This window comes from Mesoplodon mirus, assembly GCF_964341445.2.
Source record: "Mesoplodon mirus genome assembly, chromosome: X".
Classification (NCBI taxonomy): domain Eukaryota; kingdom Metazoa; phylum Chordata; class Mammalia; order Artiodactyla; family Ziphiidae; genus Mesoplodon; species Mesoplodon mirus.
This window is the reverse complement of record NC_138981.1, coordinates 91,630,385-91,652,889: the sequence shown is the minus strand read 5'-3', so window position 1 is coordinate 91,652,889 and position 22,505 is coordinate 91,630,385.

The following is a 22,505-nucleotide window of genomic DNA, read 5'->3' as shown; positions in this document are numbered from 1 at the left end:
CTCTCTCTCTCTCTCTCTCTCTGTCTCTCTTCCCTCTCTCTCTCTGTCTTCATTTCTTGGAGGCTGCAACGGAATTGGGGAGCCCTGATGAAACACTCTCCAGCTCCTGTCTTAGTGCTTCTTCCACTCTCCATTCTCACTGCATCCATATCGACTCTGTATGTCCTTTTCTAAGGAGCCTTAACAGCATTAAAACCTCCAAATTCTCTTGCTGTCTCCTGTGGGAGGTTTTAAGCGTTGCTGAGATTTGATCTACACACCTTCTCTCTCTCTCTCGTTTTTGAACTAAGTGTGTCTGTATCAGTGTGAGCTGCCCCAGGGTGGCAATTGGGGAACACATGCAGGTTCCCATACCCCAGGGCGCCGCCCTTTAGGTGCATTGTAGTTTTGCTCTTGCAGTGGTGGAATGAAAAGGAAGGGATTCCTGTGCACTCACAGAGGCTGAGGGTGAGCTGGGCCTTTAAGGCCTCCAGGGAAACTGAAGACCTTGATCACTCATTGGACGGTGGTGCTGTCAATCCTTGGCTGCTGGCAAATGAGCTTAGAGTCGGCGCTGGAGGAAGTGGCCCCTCGTTGGCCCTTCTAAGTTTCGTGTCCCGTCACCAGCCAATCAAGCTCTTTCCCGCCCTGTGCGCAGCGGCCTCGGCCCAGTCTCGCCGGGGCACTCAGCGGGCAGGCCGTCTGCTCTTCCCGTAGCGGGGCTCCCAGAGGCATTTTCTCTGACTCTGGTGCCCTGGGCAGGCGGCTTCTCTGCAGCCCCCACCCCGTCCCGGAGACCCCGCTGCCAACAGCGTCCCCTCCCTCAGCGACACCCAGCCCGGTGGCCGCCATCTTCCCCGCGGTGGTCACTGCAGCCCGATCCGTGTCTGGCGTGTCCCTCCTGCCATGTCTGCCACCGAGGAGCGTGGGCCGATCCCAGGTGGCCAGGATGGAGATGGAGGCGGGGCGGGTGGCAACCCCAGTCCCCTCGGGGTCCGTGCCTCCCCTTCGGGAGGGATGGATGGAGTCGAGGGGGACGCGGCCCTTCTGGCGTCCCTGGGGCTCTCCAGAGCCCTTCACGGGGAGGATGGTGGGCAGGAGGCCGCCCAGGCCGCAGTGGAAGAAGACTGGGATGCAGAGCTGGTGGAGGAGGAGGAGGAGGAGGAAGAGCTTGAATTAGACATCGAGGACCAGGAGGAGGCTGAGTACCAGTCAGAAGAGGGGCAGGAAACTGAGGAAGAGGTCGAGGAGGAGGAAGAGACAGAAGAGGAGGACGAGCATGGGCAGGGAGGCGCGGGAGTGGTCGCGGGCCATGGGGCACCCGCGGCGCAGTTTCAGTCCCTGTGCCGGGATGTGGCCCATTGCCTTGTGCCCCAGGACCACTACCACGTCCGTGTCGTGGCCGGGCCCCACGGCGAATTCGTGATGGTCAGTCACTGCTCGCGACGGCCCTCAGACCCTGCAGAGGATGCCGCACCTCCTCAGGGTCAGGAAGCCCTGGGAGAGACAGGTGAGATCTGGGGGGGCGAGTACCAGGCAGAGGGCCCCCCGCCCTGGGAGCTGCGGGAACCTGCAGAGGGGGCGGCATCCCAGAAAGCAGAGGAACCTGCGACGGCGGTATTGGGGGCCGAGTTCTGGGCGTGCGAGGTCCTGGCTGATGCCTCCGAGTCCTGGGAGGCTGGGGCGTGTGGACCCGACGACGGGGCCGAGGCTGGCGAGGGGCGGCCCAGTCCCCTGTCCCTTGCAGCCCCTGACTGGGCATCGGCCTCAAAGGCAGGGTGCACTCAGCGCTGGCCTCTGGCGGTTAAGCAGCGGGTCAAAGCTCTCAGAAACCTTACAGGCACGATATGCACACGTAGAAGCCCAATTCTCTAAAGAACTTTAGGATCTTGAGAAAAAGTATGCTGCCTTCTACGAACTGAAGGGCAAACGAATGGCATACCTCACTTTTGGTTGACGGGCTTCTAAAAATGTTAAGATTCTTAGTAGGATGACCTGAGAAAATGATGAAATGGCACAGGGGCACTTTTCAGTGGTTGAGGAATCAGTGAGGTTCGCGGTAGAATTTGTCTTGAAATGGGGTGAACATTTTCCAGTGACGTTCTGGCAGAAACATACAAAATTGCTCTCAGGATCAAATGATTTCGATCCCTTCTCCAAAGGGCCAGAAATAATCAGCAGCACAGTGTGTGTGAGATCTCCTGGAAAGAGGGGGAAAATGTTGTGAAAACTGTCAAGCAGCAGAAGTGTGAGGGCCAAGGAAGTGCTGTATCAACCAGTGGGAACATGACCAGCTAGTCTTCTTATTTATTTATTTATTTTCTGACATATTTCTCTTCTCCAGATCCTCCTGAGAGCAGAGAACTAGATTCTGCTGCTGATTTTAAATCGGGAAATGTTTCCCACCACCTTGGGATGCCAAAGTCCGTATCATTCGACACTAAAGAAGAGAGTGACTATCATTATGAAAATGCTGAGGAAGAGAAAGAGGATGGAAATGAAAAAGCAGAAGAAGGACCGAAGCTGGATATGGTCTCAGCAGAGGGCAGCTCTGGAGAATACAAGGTATTATGGTATAGTGCAACCGGTCCTGACATATACCTGTTACTGACAGCTTTATGTTTTGTTTTGTTTACATCCTTAATCTATGTTTTGTTTATCTTTTTAACATCTTTATGGGAGTATAATTGCTTTACAGGGGTGTGTTAGTTTCTGCTTTATAACAAAGTGAATGACCTATAGTATACCTATATCCCCATTTCTCTTCCCACTTGCGTCTCCCTCCCACCCTCCCTATCCCACCCGTCTAGGTGGTCACAGAGCTCCGAGCTTATCTCCCTGTGCTACGCAGTTGCTTCCCACTAGCTATCTATCATGTTTTTAATTTTTTTTGTAAAGTAAATAAGAAAAAATTGTTGAAATTTAGTTTTGGAAAAACAGTTTAATGTTAATAATGTGCTTGTATTCTAGATGGTATGGAAAGAAGTGTGTTCTGAAATGTATTTCATTTACAGCCACAAGTCCATTGTCCTGGAGCTTTAAGTCTACTGAAGATGGGAAATTTATCAGACCTGGAAATAGAGACCTATATTTTTTAGAGGTCTAAAATATAGAGACCTATATTTTTTTAGAGGTCTAAAATATAGAGACCTATATTTTTAGAGACTGGTCACCAGGAGAAGCAGCTAAAGCGACTAAGCTGTGCACTAGCTATACCTTCATCACCTGGCCACAGAAATGAAGTCTCTTGGAATAGCAATGCCTTTGAGACGGTGACTCCTTACAAAGTAGTAAAAAGTTAAGGATTTCAAATAAGACTGCATTTCATGAGTAATTCACAAATATTAGTTCAATTTAGATGTTTTATTCAAAAGGAAAGAAAATTAGCCACAGTATTATTATTGGCTCTCACTGAGTTGGTAATTCAATCCTAGTTTCTCTTCCCGCTACCCATTCATCTTTTCCTTTCTCTCTCTCATCTCTCTCTCTCTCTCTCAGTATCACACTCTTTCTTTCTCCCTTTCTTAATTTTCACACCTGTGGATGTTTGATAACAGCCTCCTTCTCATTATACAGATACGGAAACTGAAGGTCTGGGATTATAAGGGATTTATGATTTGGTAAGGAGCATAGGCTCTTAAGGTGGAAAGACATTTAAATCACAGAGTGGCCTTTCAAGAAAAAAAACTAACATATATAGTGGTTGGCAAGAGAGAGATGTGGTTGGTGTGATGAAATGATGTGCACCCTGACAACCAAGGGTCTGGGTTACAAGAAGAAAACATTTTGTTTTCTCCTTGGAGAGCCAGGAGATGTACATAGTATTGACTCATATTTAGAAAGTCCCTGGTGCATGTTATTGGTGTACAATTGTTAATTGACTCTTATCCCATCCTACAGTTGGAAGACATAAAAAGAAGTGGACAGCGAAAGAAAAGAAGAATGTGTCCTTCACGGAGATTCTAGTTTTCATTAGCCCACAACACAGATTTTGTTTCAAAGTTCAACATCCCAAAATGATATTAACTGCTATCTGACTTTATTCTTACCTTTTACATATAAATTTGACAGTATTGTTCACATTGAAAATAAAAGCTTGTTTGACACGAATAAGCTGCAGATTTTTTTTTAACATAAATAACACTGACTCCAATGTATCTTTGTTCTATTTATTTCGGCCCACCTTACTGTCATTGAAAGGGATTTCTTTCAAGTATTTGGTAAGCCTGTTTGACATCCTTTTATAGCAGCCTCAAATAAATTAAAATATTAGATTATAAACAACTTGTGTGATGATAGAGATGGTGGCCCAGCCTCTAGTATATGTTATTGAAAGAAACTGATGGATGACCTAGCTTGACTGGGGACCAGATGGTGCTATTGGCCTGCCATGGAGCAGCAGCATCAGCATCAGCATCAGCATCAGCTGGGAACTTGTTTGAAATGCAAATTCTCAGACCCTGCCCCAGACCTACTGGATTGGATATTCTGAAGGTAGGCTGCTAGCCATCAGGTTTTTACAAGTCCTCCAAGTGCTACTGAAGCACACTAAAGTTTGAGAACCACTGCTTTAGAGCAGTGGGGGAAACGTTTAACTACACCTACAGTAGAACCAGCCTTAATTCACTGACTTGGTACTATTGCAGGTAAACTGAACAGGATGGTAAGATCTGGACTGAGGAAGGTACTAGAATTCTCAGGGGCCTGAGACACAAAGACCTCCCGGAGGGAGGTGTTAGTTTCCTAGGTTGACCGTAACAAATTACCACAAAGCAGGTGGCTTAAAACAACCGAAATTTATTCTCTCACAGTTCTGGAGGCTAGGAAGCCCAAAGTCAGGGTGCCAGCATGGTGGAGTTCTTGGTGAGGGCCCTCGTTTTGGCTTGAAGATAGCCGCCTTCTTCCTGTGGCTTCACGTTGGGGTGGTGGGAGGAGAGTACCAGCTATGGTCTCTTCCTGTGAGGGCAATAATCCCAATGTGTGGACCCCAGCCTCCTGACCTTACCAAAACTGAATGACCTACCAAAGACCCAGTCTCCAAATACCATCTCCTGGGGGTGGGGTGGGGCTGAAAACGGGCTTCTCGTATGAATTTGGGAGGCAAGGGGTGTGCACAATCCAGTGCAGAGCAGGTGCTCAGCCCAGTCTTTAAAAGAAATTCTCTCTCTCTCTCTCTCTCTCTCTCTCTCTCTCTCTCTCACTCTGTGTGTTTGTGTGTGTGTGTGTGTGTGTGTCTCTTCCCTCTCTCTCTCTGTCTTCATTTCTTGGAGGCTGCAACGGAATTGGGGAGCCCTGATGAAACACTCTCCAGCTCCTGTCTTTACTGCTTCTTCCACTCTCCATTCTCACTGCATCCATATCGACTCTGTATGTCCTTTTCTAAGGAGCCTTAACAGCATTAAAACCTCCAAATTCTCTTGCTGTCTCCTGTGGGAGGTTTTAAGCGTTGCTGAGATTTGATCTATACACCTTCTCTCTCTCTCTCGTTTTTGAACTAAGTGTGTCTGTATCAGCGTGAGCTGCCCCAGGGTGGCAATTGGGGAACACATGCAGGTTCCCATACCCCAGGGCGCCGCCCTTTAGGCGCACTGTAGTTTTGCTCTTGTAGTGGTGGAATGAAAAGGAAGGGATTCCTGTGCACTCACAGAGGCTGAGGGTGAGCTGGGCCTTTAAGGCCTCCAGGGAAACTGAAGACCTTGATCACTCATTGGACGGTGGTGCTGTCAATCCTTGGCTGCTGGCAAATGAGCTTAGAGTCGGCGCTGGAGGAAGTGGCCCCTCACTGGCCCTTCTAAGTTTCGCCTCCCGTCACCAGCCAATGAAGCTCTTTCCCGCCCTGTGCGCAGCGGCCTCGGCCCAGTCTCGCCGGGGCGCTCGGTGGGCAGGCCGTCTGCTCTTCCCGTAGCGGGGCTCCCCGAGGCATTTTCTCCGACTCTGGTGCCCTGGGCAGGCGGCTTCTCTGCAGCCCCCACCCCGTCCCGGAGGCCCCGCTGCCAACAGCGTCCCCTCCCTCAGCGACACCCAGCCCGGTGGCCGCCATCTTCCCCGCGGTCATCACTGCAGCCCGATCCGTGTTTGGCGTGTCCCTCCTGCCATGTCTGCCACCGAGGAGCGTGGGCCGATCCCAGGTGGCCAGGACGGAGCTGGAGGCGGGGCGGGTGGCGACCCCAGTCCCCTCGGGGTCCGTGCCTCCCCTTCGGGAGGGATGGATGGAGTCGAGGGGGACGCGGCCCTTCTGGCTTCCCTGGGGCTCTCCAGAGCCCTTCACGGGGAGGATGGTGGGCAGGAGGCCGCCCAGGCCGCAGTGGAAGAAGACTGGGATGCAGAGCTGGTGGAGGAGGAGGAGGAGGAGGAGGAGGAAGAGCTTGAATTAGACATCGAGGACCAGGAGGAGGCTGAGTACCAGTCAGAAGAGGGGGAGGAAACTGAGGAAGAGGTCGAAGAGGAGGAAGAGACAGAAGAGGAGGACGAGCATGGGCAGGGAGGCGCGGGAGTGGTCGCGGGCCATGGGGCGCCCGCGGCGCAGTTTCAGTCCCTGCGCCGGGATGTGGCCCATTGCCTTGTGCCCCACGGCCACTACCGCGTCCGTGTCGTGGCCAGGCCCCACGGCGAATTTGTGATGGTCAGCCGCTGCTCACGACGGCCCTCGGACCCTGCAGAGGATGCCGCGCCTCCTCAGGGTCAGGAAGCCCTGGGAGAGACAGGTGAGGTCTGGGGGGGGCGAGTACCAGGCAGAGGGGCCCCCGCCCTGGGAGCTGCGGGAACCTGCAGAGGGGGCGGCATCCCAGAAGGCAGAGGAACCTGCGGCGGTGGTAGTGGAGGCCGAGATCTGGGCGTGCGAGATCCTGGCTGATGCCTCCGTGTCCTGGGAGGCTGGGACGTGTGGACCCGACGACGGGGCCGAGGCTGATGAGGGGCGGCCCAGTCCCCTGTCCCTTGCAGCCCCTGACTGGGCATCGGCCTCAAAGGCAGGGTGCACTCAGCGCTGGCCTCTGGCGGTTAAGCAGCGGGTCAAAGCTCTCAAAAACCTTCAGGCACGATATGCACAAGTAGAAGCCCAATTCTCTAAAGAACTTTAGGATCTTGAGAAAAAGTATGCTGCCTTCTACGAACTGAAGGGCAAACGAATGGCATACCTCACTTTTGGTTGACGGGCTTCTAGAAATGTTAAGATTCTTAGTAGGATGACCTGAGAAGATGATGAAATGGCACAGGGGCACTCTTCAGTGGTTGAGGAATCAATGAGGCTCACGGTAGAATTTGTCTTGAAATGGGGTGAACATTTTCCAGTGACGTTCTGGCAGAAACATACAAAATTGCTCTCAGGATCAAATGATTTCGATCCCTTCTCCAAAGGGCCAGAAATAATCAGCAGCACAGTGTGTGTGCGATCTCCTGGAAAGAGGGGGAAGATGTTGTGAAAACTGTCAAGCAGCAGAAGTGTGAGGGCCAAGGAAGTGCTGTATCAACCAGTAGGAACATGGCCAGCTAGTCTTCTTATTTATTTATTTATTTTCTGACATATTTCTCTTCTCCAGATCCTCCTGAGAGCAGAGAACTAGATTCTGCTGCTGATTTTAAATCGGGAAATGTTTCCCACCACCTTGGGATGCCAAAGTCCGTATCATTCGACACTAAAGAAGAGAGTGACTATCATTATGAAAATGCTGAGAAAGAGAAAGAGGATGGAAATGAAAAAGCAGAAGAAGGACCGAAGCTGGATATGGTCTCAGCAGAGGGCAGCTCTGGAGAATACAAGGTATTATGGTATAGTGCAACCGGTCCTGACATATACCTGTTACTGACAGCTTTATGTTTTGTTTTGTTTACATCCTTAATCTATTTTATGTTTATCTTTTTAACATCTTTATGGGAGTATAATTGCTTTACAGGGGTGTGTTAGTTTCTGCTTTATAACAAAGTGAATCACCTATAGTATACCAATATCCCCATTTCTCTTCCCACTTGCGTCTCCCTCCCACCCTCCCCATCCCACCCGTCTAGGTGGTCACAGAGCTCCGAGCTGATCTCCCTGTGCTACGCAGCTGCTTCCCACTAGCTATCTATCATGTTTTTAATGTTGTTTGTAAAGTAAATAAGAAAAAATTGTTGAAATTTAGTTTTGGAAGAACAGTTTAATGTTAATAATGCACTTGTATTCTAGATGGTATGGAAAGAAGTGTGTTCTGAAATGTATTTCATTTACAGCCACAAGTCCATTGTCCTGGAGCTTTAAGTCTACTGCAGATGGGAAATTTATCAGACCTGGAAATAGAGACCTATATTTTTTTAGAGGTCTAAAATATAGAGACCTATAGTGTTAGAGACTGGTCACCAGGAGAAGCAGCTAAAGCGACTAAGCTGTGCACTAGCTGTACCTTCATCACCTGGCCACAGAAATGAAGTCTCTTGGAATAGCAATGCCTTTGAGACGGTGACTCCTTACAAAGTAGTAAAAAGTTAAGGATTTCAAATAAGACTGCATTTCATGAGTAATTCACAAATATTAGTTCAATTTAGATGTTTTATTCAAAAGGAAAGAAAATTAGCCACAGTATTATTATTGGCTCTCACTGAGTTGGTAATTCAATCCTAGTTTCTCTTCCCGCTACCCATTCATCTTTTCCTTTCTCTCTCTCATCTCTCTCTCTCTCTCAGTATCACACTCTTTCTTTCTCCCTTTCTTAATTTTCACACCTGTGGATGTTTGATAACAGCCTCCTTCTCATTATACAGATACGGAAACTGAAGGTCTGGGATTATAAGGGATTTATGATTTGGTAAGGAGCATAGGCTCTTAAGGTGGAAAGACATTTAAATCACAGAGTGGCCTTTCAAGAAAAAAAACTAACATATATAGTGGTTGGCAAGAGAGAGATGTGGTTGGTGTGATGAAATGATGTGCACCCTGACAACCAAGGGTCTGGGTTACAAGAAGAAAACATTTTGTTTTCTCCTTGGAGAGCCAGGAGATGTACATAGTATTGACTCATATTTAGAAAGTCCCTGGTGCATGTTATTGGTGTACAATTGTTAATTGACTCTTATCCCATCCTACAGTTGGAAGACATAAAAAGAAGTGGAAAGCGAAAGAAAAGAAGAATGTGTCCTTCACGGAGATTCTAGTTTTCATTAGCCCACAACACAGATTTTGTTTCAAAGTTCAACATCCCAAAATGATATTAACTGCTATCTGACTTTATTCTTACCTTTTACATATAAATTTGACAGTATTGTTCACATTGAAAATAAAAGCTTGTTTGACATGAGTAAGCTGCAGAGGGTTTTATTTTTAACATAAATAACACTGACTCCAATGTATCTTTGTTCTATTTATTTTGGCCCACCTTACTGTCATTGAAAGGGATTTCTTTCAAGTATTTGGTAAGCCTGTTTGACATCCTTTTATAGCAGCCTCAAATAAATTAAAATATTAGATTATAAACAACTTGTGTGATGATAGAGATGGTGGCCCAGCCTCTAGTATATGTTATTGAAAGAAACTGATGGATGACCTAGCTTGCCTGGGGACCAGATGGTGCTATTGGCCTGCCATGGAGCAGCAGCATCAGCATCAGCATCAGCATCAGCTGGGAACTTGTTTGAAATGCAAATTCTCAGACCCTGCCCTAGACCTACTGGATTGGATATTCCGAAGGTAGGCTGCTAGCCATCAGGTTTTTACAAGTCCTCCAAGTGCTACTGAAGCACACTAAAGTTTGAGAACCACTGCTTTAGAGCAGTGGGGGAAACGTTTAAGTACACCTACAGTAGAACCAGCCTTAATTCACTGACTTGGTACTATTGCAGGTAAACTGAACAGTATGGTAAGATCTGGACTGAGGAAGGTACTAGAATTCTCAGGGGCCTGAGACACAAAGACCTCCCGGAGGGAGGTGTTAGTTTCCTAGGTTGACCGTAACAAATTACCACAAAGCAGGTGGCTTAAAACAACCGAAATTTATTCTCTCACAGTTCTGGAGACCAGAAGTCTGAAGTTAAAGTGTCGGCAGGACTGGTTCCTTCTGGAGGCTTAGAGGAAGCATCCGTTCCATGCCTCTCTCCTAGTTTCTGGTGGTTGCTGTGAATCCTTGGCATCACTCGGCTTGTACATGCAGATTTCCAGTGTCGTTCTTCATCTTTACATAGTGTTTTCCCCTGTCTCTGTTTCTGTGTTCTTTTTCTTCTTATAAGGACACCAGTCATATTGGATGAAGGGCCCACCCTAATCCAGTATGACCTCATCTGATCTTTATTACACCTGCAAATACCCTATTTCCAAATAAGGTCACATTTACAGGTTCCGGGGGTCAAGGCTTCACCATATCTTTTGCGGGTATACAATTCAGCTTATAACAAGGGGCAAAGATTCAGTAGTGGAAGGGACAAATAGATAAAGGAAGAACCTAGTTCCAACACGATAAAAGCATTATGATACCATGCACATATGAAGTTTAAAGGCATTCAAAATTATTAGATTGATTATACATACATCTATTTGTAGTAAAAGGCATACATAGGAGTAATGCATGCATATTTAGAATGCAGAAAGGTGTGTATGAGAACAATAAACTTATTTAAGACAGTGGTTAAATGTATGGAAAGAGAGGGAGAATTCAGTTGGGGAGGGGAATAGTGGGTTTCAATTTTATTTGTAAGCTTACGTTTCTTAAGACGGCTGATGGTTGCATGGGTGTAGCATTCTCTGTACCTTTGTCGAGGTCTGAAATATGTCCTAATTTAAAGAAAATTAAAAGAGGAAACGGGCGTAGTATCTGGAACTTATTTAAGGGAAAAGAGTGAAGTGGTCCTTGAGCAGAGCAGACGATCAGAGAAGGGGAGGACCAGGGGTTTGAGGGTACAAAGCCTTATTTCTACATTTAGTTAAGGCTGCTTGACAGCTTCCTGGTTAGCATCAATACATTTTCTGTTTTCCATGCTAGTTCCTCTCGTATCCTAGAGTAGATTAACATTATTTATGTGTGTATCGCCCCAGCTCCCTAAAATGTGAGCTTCTGACTTGTTCAGAACGTAAAGGCTTTTATTGATTTCTCTCTTCTAAAGCACTGTGTTTTCTTCTTCATAGATGCTTGATAAAGTTCTGTTAAAGTGAAGTGAGTGTAATGTATCCACAACCCTTTCCCCTGTCAGTGGGGTTGACATTTAAAAATGCATTGTCATGTAGTAACACAGAGTATTCCTCATGGCTAGAACAACAACAACAAAAGGCACGAGGCCTTTTGTCACCATTGTTTAATGAAAGAACAGTCCAAGTAGAAATTTATCCATGTACGGTCCCTCGAAAGACCTCAAATTGGTTTGGTTCCATATGGTTCATGCCATGCCAGCAGGGTGTGTGTGTGTGTGTGTATTTCTGTGTTATATAGTTAGTGTATTAACTATCGTTAATATTAAAGGCCTTTACCTGCGCTTAAAAATTTTCGGAGGTTCACTTTATTTATATATTTATTGGTTTATTTGTTTATTTATTTATATTTTTGGCCATGTCATGTGGCATGCAGGATATCAGATCACCGACCAGGTTTCGAACCCGTGCCCCCTGCATTGGGAGCACAGAGTCTTAACCACTGGACTGCCAGGGAAGTCCCGGGAGTTTCAGTTTAAACAAACGCATGCATACCTCTTTTTGAGATAAGCCTTTTTTGGTGCATGCTCGGAGTCCTTATCCCTGCCCCTTACCGAGCTCCAGTTACCTAGGGCCCTGAATTTACTCCCCAGGTGGCCCCATGTCCCAAGCCCCAAGGGGCATGTGTGTTCCTCTTCACTGGGTCTGTGCTTCTGTGGGGTGAGTTGCACTGTCAGTGTTATACTCTCAGGACTGAGAGGTATCTACGAGGTGATGGCCACGTATACAGGTAACAGGAAAAGTGGGCTACGTTATCCACATGTATGCACCTGAAGCCTCTCATGTTGAGGGAGGAAGCTCAGGCTTGCTGCTCTGAGGGTTTGCTGTAGGTCTAACATATCAGGCTTCTCTGAGTCTCTGAGAGACGGTCCCTAAATCAGGTCAGGGACAAATCCTGTGTTTCCTATCTCTCTGGGTGTTTGTGGATTTGTCTGTATCCACATGTATAAAATGTGTTTTCAGTGAGTCCTTCAGCCTTGAAAACTCTGTGCTTTTTCTAGGAAGAGACCTGTCTTGTCCCTCCCTGCCTGGTCCAGGAAAGGTTAGGATGTTCTGATATTTTCCTTGGTTATGGCTCCGTCTTCTGAAAGGATTTGATCCAAAAGTTCTCCTGTTATTCCACTACCTGAGAGGTGACCATTGGGAGAAAAGCAGAGGGGTAGGGTGGGTGCCGAAGTTGGAAACAGTTTTCTGTACCAGTTAGGTGTATGCTAATGACACTAAAGTTAGTGATGAAGAATCACTTTTACTCTTAAGCCACCTATTTTCAGATGCTTATAACTCCAAGGAATACAAATGGGTACAGGTTTACAAGTCTAACAGGGCAGGATTCTCAGACAATGGTGTTTTGTGAAATGTAGTATTATCCAGTCCTGTGAATCACGTCATATAGTAGGATCCGTGTTGAGGCATAAAATGTACATTTCGTAGAAGTCTGAGCAATGAATTATGTGTGTTTATAGATAAGGAATTGATTTCATCCCCAATTCTATGAAGAAAATGAATTTAAAATGATTCAAAGAGGCACCTAAAGGTTGGCTCCTCCCTCTCTCTCTCTGTCTGTCTCTGTCTCTCATCCAATTAGTTATTTACACTGTTGCCTTTCTCTCCGTTTTCCTGCATTATTTTAGACCGCGTCACTTCCTGACAAATTTTATGAACTGTTTCATGTATACAGAAGATAATACAGAATATATGTAAGGTATATCTTAATAATATGTAAACCTGTGTACTCACCACCAAGCTTGAGAACTAGAACACGGCTAATGCCTTGGAAGCCCCCGCTGTGCCCTTCCTGATTCACCCCCTCATTCCTTCCCAGAGGTAACCATGATCCTGAACTGGGATAATAATTCACATTTTTATACATTCACTGCAGAGGAATGTTCCCTTAAATAATGTTATTTCTTTTCCATTTTGGAGTTTATGTAAATCTAACTATACTAGATGTATTACTTGTCTTGCTCTTTCTCTACCCCCGCAATTTTGTGTTTGTGGTATTTATCCATGCTGATGTGTGCAACTGTAGTCATCATTATTCACTGCTCTATAGTTATCCATCATATGAAAATTCCACAATATGTCTATTTCCTGTTGATGGACATGTGGCTTGTTTCCAGCTTTAGGCTTTTGCAAATTATTTTGCGATGAACTTTCTCATTCATATCCCACTGTGCCCTTATACAACAGCTTCTTTAGTTTCTCAGTTGAGAGCAATTCTCCGCACTTCCCCATCCGCCCCAGCCAGGGTGATATTTGATAACGTCTGGAAGCATTTTGGGTGACATAATTGAGGGTGTGCTACTGGCATCTAGTGGGTGGAGGCCAAGGATACTGCTAAACGTCCTACAATGCACAGGACAGTCCTCTACAACCCAGAATTATCTTTCCAACATGTCAGCAGTTGAGAAATCCTGATCTACAGTATAGGCCTAGACATGAAATTTCTGGGTCTTAGGTTCTGTCCAAGTTCAGTTTACTAGGTAACACCAATTATCTTTCAAAACGGTTGTACTAGTTCATATTCCCAAGAGCAGAGGATGAGATTTCTATTTGCTCCACATTCTTGCCAACTCTTAGTATCATTACCTTCATTACTTCTTGCCTGAACTTTGCCCTAGACTCCTAACCTTCTCCTACCTCCCTGTCTTTCCCCACAGATACATGCTTCATATACTTGCTAAGTTAACCTTCCTAAAACCCAACTCTGGCCATGCCAAATTCCTGTAAGAAAAATTTGATGACTCTACTGCATACACAATAAACTTGGCATTTAAGACGCACACAAAAGGGCCCACTAGCTCTGTAGTGCTAGTAATACCAACTTATTAGGTGGTTTTCAAATAAGCCCTGCCCTTTCTCTTCCCTCTGCAGCATGTGTGTTGTTGAAGACTTACCCTTTCTTAAGTCTGTTCTACCTTCATTTCTATGTCCGTTAATTCAGCCAGTTATTAATTCTTTTTAATTTACTGAGTATTTGTCTTTCTCTGTCTCACTCATTTCTCTTAACATAATACCCTCCAAGTCCATCCATGTTGCTGCCAATGGCAAAATTCTTTTTTTATGGCTGATTAGTATTTCTTTGTATATATACCTGACATCTTCTTTGTCCATTCATCTGTTGAAAGACACAGATTGCTTCCATACACTGGCAATTGTAAATGACACTGCTATGAACATTGGGATGCATGCATCTTTTTGAATTCGTGTTTTTGTGTTTTACAGATGGATGCCCAGCAGTGGAATTGTTGGGTCGTATGGTAGTTCTATTTTTAGTTTTCTGAGAAATATCCATACTGTTTTCCACAGTGGCTGCAACAGTTTACACTCCCGCGAAACTGTGTAGGATGGTTCCCTTTTCTCCACATCCTCGCCAAAATTTGTTACGTGTGTCCTTTTGTGAGGTGGTGTCTCATTGTGGTTTTGGTTTGCATTTCCCTGATGATTAGTGATGTTGAACATGTATGCATGTGCCTGTTGGCCATCTGCATTTCCCCAGAGACAGCAGTGGAGACTTCATTCTTAAGGCTACAAGAAGCCATCAAGGGGCTCTACTTTGGGAAATAATTTGTGTTTTAGAAATGTCACTCTGAAAGCAATGTGAAGAAAGGATCAGAGAGGAGCAAGAATGGAGTGCTCATTGTAGCAGTGATTTATGTGAGAGATGCTGAAGTCCTAGACTAAGGTAGGGGTATTGAAAGCACATGAAGAAGTGTATAGAACTGAAAGTCAACAGTGATTGGCTATGGGTGATAACTGGATGTGGAGATACAGAAGGTGTTATAAGCGTAGAAGAATAAGTGGTGGTAGATGTATTGAGAACTTAGTATACCTGAGTGGGAGCAGGAAAAGAAGGAAAAGAGGAGAAACGCCAGGGAATCGCTGGCGGTCCAGTGGTTCGGACTCGGCAGTGGCTGGGGACCAGGGTTCGATCCTGGGTCGGGGAACTAAGATCCCAGCAAGCTGCGCGGCACGGCCAGAAAAAAAAATAGGGAGAACCCCAAACCAAATCAATAGTGACTGGAGGGAGAGACAGAAGAGGGAGAGTGCAGATGGGCAGAAAATAGAGAGGCCAAGGAATAGGAGGGCTCAGTGAGATAAAAGAACACGTGTAGATAGAGTGGAAGAATGAGAGAGCAGCATGGCCAGGGGCTTGCGGTCCAACACTGGGATATTTTCCTTTTAGATGTGAGAGGTAGAGTAGTTTAGGGTGAAGAATAAACCAGAGTGTCTCTGTGAGAGGGGTTGGCTAGTATGTTGTAAAGATGTTCATTGGAAATGAGAGCGTCAAATTGTTGAGTGATTGATGTGGAAGTTGGAGTCATGTAGAAAGTGGTAGGATGGGGCAGAGAGCAGTGGATGGCTAGGGTCAGTGGATGATAGCGTGAGGGAGTTATAGAAGGTGGCATAGCAGGATAGCTTAAACCTCAATGATAAATTTTAGGACTGTAGGGACTGATAGATACGTTAACAATGAGAGCTGGAGATTTTAACCCACCACTCTTAGAACATGAACGTCCAAGCAAACAGAAATAAGCAGTGATATCAAAGGCCTAAGCAATAATACATTTGAGCTATTAGATACTATAAAACTTTATACCCAACAAGCAGAGAACATAAATTCTGTTGAGCATATTGACCGTTTACAGAAATAGACCTTACTAAGAAAAAGGAAGCCTCAATAAACTGCAAAGGATCACTGGCATGAAATCTAGGCTCTCTGAAGATAATGCTTAACGCAGTGGGTAATAACACAGAGATAGCTTTAAAACACCCAAATGTTTGGAAACAAAATAGCATACTACTAACTAATCCTTGGATTGGAGGAAATCAAGAAATATGCAGAACTGAATAACGGGAATATTCAGTATCCCTCAAAGTTTAAGATATATTTACCCTGGACCCACTAATACTACCACTAGGCGCTTCGCCTAGAGAACCCCATGCCCATGCAAAGCAGATGACAAGGCCAAGGATGCACAGAGCTGCATTGTTTGTAATTGTCCAGAACTGGACACAACCCAAATTCAAATACTAGTTGGGTAGGTATATGAAGTGATATATGCATCAGTGGAATGTCATACAGCAAAGAAAATGAACAATCTTGGCTACATACAAGTTAGATGAATCTTATGAATCAAGATATCAAGCCAGAAAAAGAAAAAGAACACACACACACACAAGAAAACATTCTATAGGAGGCCATTTTTACAAAGTACTAAAACAGGCATGCATAAATAAATCACAAGAGCCTACAAAATACCTGGGTGTATGAGGGAAAAGCACAAGAGACTTTTGCACGGGGGCGGTGGTGGTCATGTTTGTTTTAACTCAAGTAGTAGTTATAATTTCCAGAATTGTTTTCTTGAATAATACCCCAGAACTGGGACAATCAGGAGGGTGGAAAGTGAAGAAGACATTGGACCACTCTGTTTCTGCTGAGAGCATCACAAATTTTGGCTTTGAGACCACATTGCCTCCTCCTCCATCTATACAAAGTTGATGTCCCATGCCTTGCCTTTTGATACCCACAAAACTAGGAACTGTACCCTGGGACCTCTATTATTACTGCTGCAGGAGAAGCAACAGTTTCTGAGCCCATGCTCACTAAGAGAAATCAGAAACCACAGAAGAAGCAGCATAGACTCCACCTTCCTGCTCCCACCAAGTCTCATGGGGGTTTATTATCTGCTTGGCAGAGGCTAAGCTATGTGTGGAATCCAGGCCATAAGGGCGGGAGTTCAGGAAATGTAGACTTGGTCTGCAACCTCGACCAAGCCTTACCTGCTGTGATTGGGATTGTAATGGAGTCAAGTGAGCTAACCTACGATATTTGCCACAGGATACAAAACTGGAAGTGGGGAAGCCAATTAGGAGGCTATTGGAGTAGTCCACCTGAGAGACGATGGGAGCTTGGACCAGAGTGACAAAAGCAAGGCGTTAGAAAGTGGTTGGATTTATATTTTACTCAGAAAATAGGACTTGTCTATAAATTATGGCAGGGTTGAGGGAAAGACATAAAAGTGTGAAGATTAATACTTCCTTTCACTCCTGCCCCAGACATCCAGTTTTCTCTGCAAACCCTCAAGCCTGGTTCAGGAGCCCCTCTTATGTATATCACTGCACCATGTGTTTTGAAATTCCTTGGCTCATCATCTATATTTCTACTAAAGAGTTGTTTCCCTGGGGGCAGACCGTGTGTGTGGCTGTGCATGGCACAAGACCTGGCATATGGCTCTCTCTCAGTAAATACTGCTATCATGAGGAATGGAGGAATACCACATGACCTTGAGTTCACCAACTCAGTGACCTGGGGAATTCCTCTGTATTAAGGGGCCCTATGACTCCTTGCTTATTTCCAGTGTTGCCAGATGGGGCTACATCTTCTAGTGTGCATTGTGAACACATTTGGGTAGTCAGAAACTGGAATCCAGCCCCAAGGGAGGGGCACGGGACTGAGGCTTACTCAAGTCAACACACATTATGTTCCACTAAATTTCCCCTTTGCTCTCCATGGGAGTGATTGCCCTAAGCACACTTATCCCTCATTATAGTAAGTCAGAAACACAAAAACATTCTGCATTTTGCCCTGGGCTCCATTGTGAACAAGGCTGTATCCACATGAATATCTGAGACAAAGCTGCTGACAGAAAGGTATAAATGCTGAAGCTGCTCTAGGAACTACTTGAGAGTCTTAACTGAAAAGTAAAGGGGAAGGTAGTTTGATATGGACTAAGGGCTTTGAACAAAGTAATAGTTGAAACCATTTACCTTCTGTGATGACAACGGAACACGAAATCCAGCCATTAGAAATTATAAGGTAAGGTGATAAGGTGGTTGCGTGTCACTCAGGGGTTTGACATCCGTACTGGGTAAGCCAGAAACTGCTTCAGGTCTCCCAAAGAAAAACTATGATGAACAATCAGTTGCTTCATACATTGCCACTTGTAAATTAAGAAGGTAAACTAGTACTTTTAAAGTGAATTTATTGTGATTCATTGAGCTTAGTAATTTGTATATTCCTTGGGGTTCTAAACGCTTCCTGGAGCCTGTGGGGGAAAGGGCCTTCTCTCATCTCCGGGATTCCAGGAGCTTCTGGCTGGGCAGACACATTTGGGACATATCTTAGGCACTGGCTCCCCATGGAGTGCCTTCTCCAACCCTTGTAGACACCTCCCACTGCCCCCAGTCAGGGTCACACAGCTCATTTCAGGAACTATGGATAATAAGGCCAGGCTGCTCCCATGACCCATGTTTCTTCTTCTAGTCGGCTTCAGTGATGCATATTTTTGCTTCTCATTCGTGCTATTAAGTGGCCACAAAAAAATGGCCTCGTAACTCTAGAACAAGTAGATTTTCCATATTTTGAGCACTGATTGTATGATTGGCCATAATAATTTAGGTGCCTTCCATGAATTAACTCATTGCAGCCTCTAAAGAAGCCCTATTATTATCTTACTCTAGAGATGAGGAAACTGAGGCACAGAGAAGCTATGTAACTTGCTTAAGATTCCACGGCTAGTGGGTAGCACAGGTGAAATTGCAACCCAGGCAGTCTGGCTTCAGAGTCTAACCTCTGACATCTACTATATCATCTCCCCTCCTGGCTGGAAAATGGGAAGAATAATACCTACCTTACAGAGCTGAAGTGCGGATTAAATGATTATTATTCGTCCTCTGGAGCAGGGTGGCCATTTTCTGATCAGTGGGATGGGGTAGAGAGTACATTTTGTCAATTAAGGTCCACACATAATCCTCAAGGTGAAATAAGCGTTTCCATTTATTTTTAATAAATTCAAAGTGAAGTTCTGTATAAGCAAGTTGCCATAATAATGCATTTCAGTGTAAAGATGCTCTCTTAATATGTTTGCCTTAAATGGAACACAAGAAAGGTCACTCTGACTTCATTTCCATAGCTCACTCCTAAATAGGATCTGCAGATCCACACAGAAGCTTTTCCAGACCTAATAGCTCCTGGAATAGGTTTATGCACTTGAAATTCTTCCTTAGCCCAATCAAGGTGACACATAAAATTAACCGTCATAATTCCTATGGAGAATACTCACCCCTTTCATAGCCCGTGAGATGACATACTTATAAGATGACGACCTTTCATGTATGACTAAGAAAATTTGAACAGCTCCTAGGTGTCAGGTTGCTCTAACAAATAGATTTGTTAGCAAATGTATTTTATTAATGAAGAATGAAATGGAGAATGTTTATAAAATAGTCGTTCATGGTAAGTCTGAGCAAAAGGTATTCTAAAGGCAAGCGTGTAGAGGCCCATCCCCTTGTCTTTATTTCTTCTGCTCCTGCCCAAGGTCAAGATTCATTATCTCTAACTTGGATCATTAATATAGCCTTCATTCTTTCTGATTTCCTGCACTTTCATTATGATGTGTCTAGGAGTGAATATCTGTTTTTTATCCTGCTGAGAATTCACTGGGCTTCTAGAATCTGTGGATTGGTGCATTTCATCTGCTCTGGAAAATTTCTGGCCATCATCTTCTTTCCCATTTCTCACTTCTGTCCTTCCAGGATTTAAATTAAATGTATATTAGACTTCTTCACTCTATTCATTGTGTCTCTTATCCTACATTTTTTTCATATAATTCATTTCTCCAGGCAAAATTCTGGATGATTTCTTTGGTCTATCTTCGAATTCAGTAATTCTCTCTTAGGTTTATTTCTCTTCATTGCATTTATCATCATCTAATGATTATGTATAGCCTTCTGTTAAACTCATCCATTAAACCCTCAATCGTTATATTGTTTAGTCCTAGATGTCCTGTTTGATTCTTTTTCAAATTGGCTATGCCACATTTTAGGATTTTCTGTTCCCTGAAAATATTTTAAAGCATTTTTAAAAATTTTTTGAACTATAGTAGGCCATAGTGACTATCGTCTGTGTCTCATAATTCGGATATCTGAAATATTTGTGAATTTGTTTTCATTGCCTAGTTTTTCTTTCAGCTGTCACTTACAATGTGTTTTGTTGCTTATGTGTCCACTTATCTTTGACTATGTGCCAATATATTATTGAAAAATTATTTATCAGACTGATTTCAGGCATAGGAAGACAGAACCTTCCTGCAGAGAGCATTTTTACTTGCTGCTGCGAAATGCCTGGGGTCACTACCTGTCCAAGACCACTTTAATCCAAGTTCAGGGCTTGAAGTTCCTTGGGTCACTCTGGTGATGGATATCTAGACTCCAGTTCCATGCCAGGGCTTGTTGCTTCTGGTTCACCACTAACCCAAAGGGGTAGTCACTTATTTTAGAGTGGCTGGAGGGCTTATCAGATCTACTCACTTGGGATGAGAACTTCAACTTTTCATCTCTTTTCCATGAGGCCACCAAAACCACAGCTCAGTGTCACAATTCTTTCTTCTGGATTTGCTAATGCCCTCAGGCAAAAGTGGCTTTGAGTGCTGGGCTTTCCTATTTGGGTTTTTGCTTTCTTCTAGATTTTAGCCTCAGAGTTTCTTAGCGCTTAATGAAGATAATTTCTTTTTCACATTTCACCCAGTATTTTTTAGTTGTCCTCATTGGGATGGTGAGTACAAATGACTTAGCCTGCCATGACTGGAAGCAGAGGTGTGCACCACCCTCCTAACTTCTCTCCTTGTCCCCAGTCTCTCTTTCTTCTAGTTCTTCCTCCAGAAAGTAACTGGTAGTTTCTTCCTGATGATGCCATTTTCCTGCACAAATCCTCCAAAAGCTTACTGTTGAATGTAAGATGAAATTCAAATTCCTTTGTTTGGACAATCAGATCTAAAACTCTCTTTCTGAGAAACTAGTATATAGCACAGGGAACTCTACTCAGTACTCTGTGGTGACCTAAATGCTAAGGAAATCTGAAAAAGAGGTGATATACATATACATAAAAGTGATTCACTTTGCTTTAAAGCAGAAACTAAAACAACATTGTAAAGCAACTATACTTCAATAAAAATTAACTTAAAGGAAAAATAGAGGGCTTCCCTGGTGGCGCAGTGTTTGAGAGTCCGCCTGCCGATGCAGGGGACTCGGGTCCGTGCCCCGGTCCGGGAAGATCCCACATGCCGTGGAGCAGCTATGCCCCTTAGCCATGGCCGCTGAGCCTGCGCATCCGGAGCCTGTGCTCTGCAGCGGGAGAGGCCACAACAGTGAGAGGCCTGCGTACCACAAAAAAAAAAAGAAAGAAAGAAAGAAAGCAAACAAAAAACAAAAATAGAATAGATGCAGATGAAAAATGCAGTACGTGGAATAGGTTATGGAGAGAAAGGTTGAAGAAGAAAAGTTCTCTGCCAGTCAATCAGAAGACTTTGGACTTTTTAAAGCAAGAAAATGATGTGATTTTATTTGGGTTTCGACATGGCACTTTGTGGGCAGTGTGGAAATTGGGTAGGTATCCTAAATAGAATGTTTGCATTTCCCCCAAATCTATGTGTTGAAATCCTAAACCCCAAAATAACGGTATTAGAAGGTGGTGTCTCTGGGAGGTGGCTAGGTCATAAGGGTGGAGCCCTCATGAATGAGATTAGGGCCTTATTTAAGGGGGTCCAGAGAGATACTTTGACCCTTCCACCAGTGAGTACATAGTGAAAAGTTGCCACCTATGATCCAGGAAGTGGCCTTCACCAGACACCAAAGCTGCTGGTACCTTGATCTTGGACTAACCAGCTTCTAGGACTGTGGAAAATAACTGTTAGCTGTTTATAAGTAAAAAAATAAAATAAAATAAAATTCTCTTTCTTAGCTTCACATATTCACTGAGTAGTTATTTTCTGTGCACTGAATGTGCGGCCCTCACTAGGCCAGGTACTACCTATTCTTTTTCTTCTTACGTGTTTTACCTCTTGCCTTACCTCCCAACCCACCTCATACTCTAGACAAAGTGGAATACTCGCAGTCATGGGTCAGAGCTGGGTCAGAACACAGATGGGCTAACTCCTAGGTCAGTGCTATGTCCTCTACACCATGATCCCATATTCAGGTTTAAGTGCATTCAATCTGGATATTGATGTACATTCTAATAAATGAACTAGACAAAAACTCAACAAGTATAAATTATACTGGCTTTTTCATATTCCTTGCTGCCTTCTCAGCTCTTTGTCATGTGAGTGTGGGACGTAAGCTCTGGAAGTAAATTCATCCTTGCCATCAAGTTTTTGGCCGTATCCATAGTCACAAGGATGCCTAGGAGAAAACCTTGAGGCTTGCTTTTCCTGTCGGTTGAGACACTGATTGAAGAATTTGATTCCAGGAATAGGAATAACCTGCTTCCAAACAAAACAATTCCCACATGCCTGTGGCTGCCTGAAATAGCAGTCAAAGCTGAGTTTCACTGGAAAAACACACTTTTCTAGAAGTAGGCCAACCTGGAAATAGGGTTCTA